Source organism: Calonectris borealis, unplaced genomic scaffold (genome assembly GCF_964195595.1).
Source record: "Calonectris borealis unplaced genomic scaffold, bCalBor7.hap1.2 HAP1_SCAFFOLD_115, whole genome shotgun sequence".
In the NCBI taxonomy this organism is placed as follows: Eukaryota; Metazoa; Chordata; class Aves; order Procellariiformes; family Procellariidae; genus Calonectris; species Calonectris borealis.
Window position 1 is genome coordinate 212,501 of NW_027441503.1, and position 2,500 is coordinate 215,000.

Genomic DNA, 2,500 nt, shown 5'->3' on the forward strand with positions numbered 1-2,500 from the left:
ACCGGGCCCTCGGGGGGCCGGGGCAAGCCGCGGCCGACTCGAGACCCCCCGGCTGTCTGCATTCGGCTGCCGGTGTTTCTGCCCGCTTCGCGGGCTCCAGCTTAAGGCCGGAGAAAAAGGACAAGGCGCCGCCACCTTGCCCGTCTCCATCACACGGCCCTCGGCAGCCGGCGGCAGCCCTGGTGGGCTGGGCACTCGCGGGCACCTCTGCCCCGGAACGGTGCCAGCACCCGCCTTTGCCATCATCGGGCCCCCCGGGGCCGAGGGAGGCTCGGCTCCCCCGGCCTTCCAGCGTTCGAGTGCCGGCGACCGCCACCGGCCGCCGGTCTTTGCCCTGCCCCGCGGGGAACCGCTTCTCCCGGGGGAAACGAGGACGAGGCGCCGCCGCCTCGCCTGCACGCCGCAGTCCCGTCACCGGGCCCGCCTGACACCACCAGCTGCCCGCGGAGGGCTCGCACCGGTGAAAACGGGACGCCGCCGCCCCGCCTGCGCCGTCAGTTGGGCCCTCGGGGGGCCGGGGGGGGAAGCCGCGGCAGGCTCGGCACCCCCCGGCCGTCTGCGTTCGGCTGGCCGGGAGCCGGCCGCCGCTCTCTCCGCCCGCTTCGCGGGCTCCAGCTTAAGGCTGGCACAAAGGGACGAGGTGCCGCCAACCTCGGTCGTCCCACCAACCGGGCCCTCTGGAGCCGGGAGTAAGCCGCGGCAGGCTCGACGCCCCCCGGCCGTCTGCCTCCGGCAGTGACCTTCACCATCACTGGGCCCCGGCTGGGTGCGTTCGAGTCTTTGCCCTGCCCTGCGGGATCCGGCCTTATGCCTCGTGCCGGTCGGCAACGGCCGCCGGAGCCGGCCGCCGGCTCCGGCTCTCCGCAGCTCCCGACCCCTCGGACACGCTGGGCTGGCTTGTCGGGCAAGCGCTGGGAGATGGCCGGACCGAAGAGACTGGAAGCTGGGCCGGACCACCGAGGGAACCGCCACGACGGCCGCCGAGCACCCCACTTTGCTGGCAGAACCGCGGGCCTTGCAGCCGCTGACGAGCGCTGCTCTGGAGACGAGTCACGGCTCGCTCCTATAGTACGGACCGGCACGTCCCCGCCGCCGGCAAGCTCCAAGAGCGGCGCCTCTGCGCACCGGGGAGGCGCGCCAACCACGCCGACTTTTACGATGACGTAACTGGAGGCAGCGAAAAACAGCGACCCCTTCGGCAGCTCCGACGAAGCAGCGGGGACAACACGTCTACCCCTCGGCCCCGGCAAGGCGACCAAGTCCCGCCGGAGCCGGGTAGACTTGGCCGCCCTTATCGCCGGACGCTACGCAACCAACAACCCGCGGTCGCCGGGTACCGCAGGCGGCGCCACGGGCTCCGAAAAGGGGTAGACCTGACGGCCGCCGCCGAGCCCGGAGCCGGGTAGACCTGACGGCCGCCGCCGGCCCCGGAGCCGGGTAGACCTGACGGCCGCCGGCGGCCCCGGAGCAGGGTAGACCTGACGGCCGCCGCCGGCCCCGGAGCCGGGTAGACCTGACGGCCGCCGGCGGCCCCGGAGCCGGGTAGACCTGACGGCCGCCGGCGGCCCCGGAGCCGGGTAGACCTGACGGCCGCCGGCGGCCCCGGAGCCGGGTAGACCTGACGGCCGCCGGCGGCCCCGGAGCCGGGTAGACCTGACGGCCGCCGGCGGCCCCGGAGCCGGGTAGACCTGACGGCCCCTCCGTGCTCCGGGTCCGGCTGGACCGGGCTGCCGCCGTCTCCCGTCCGGGGGGTGTGTGGGGAGGTGGGGAACCGGGGGGGTGATTCGAGATTTAAGCGGGTCTGATACAAGGGCCACCCTGTCCCCGTCTTCCTGCCCGCGGTGGGCGATGGGGAGTGGGGGCATGCGTGCGTGTGCGTGCGTGTGGGCGTAATTCCCCCACCCCCCGCCCGTTTCTGGGATTTAAAGGGCTTTTAATGCAGGAGAGCGAGCACTGCGTCACACAAGAGTTATTGTCCGTATCGGTTTCCGTAGGGAAAAAGAAATCAATCAAATTCTGGTAAAATTAATTTTCTTTTAGCACGGCTAGGTGGACGATACCCCCGGAAAAATAAAACGGGGCCGATTGGAGAATCTCGATAACGCTCGACCTGCTTTGTTAAGACGCGTGTACAAATACTCCTCAATCCCCTGCGCACCAAGAACTGACCCCGGGTAAATTAAGGTCAAGGTCAAGTGACTAGCGATTCGGTGACCGACGTTTCTATCCCTCGCTTAGGACCGAGGTATTCGACGACGATGAATGAATTCCTTCGTGCGGAAATGAAGGAAATGAATCGACGTTAAAAATTAAGGAAGACTTAATTTATCGAACCAATGAAATAAACCATTGGGTTCATTGAAGAGATCCCAAAACATAAACATGGCTATGGACACATCAATAACGAAGGATCGGATTTCTTTACCAAATCTGCATTCCTCTCTTTCGGGCACGCCAAGAGGTGACGGACGGGAAAGGGAGAGAGAGGGAAGGTGGGGCC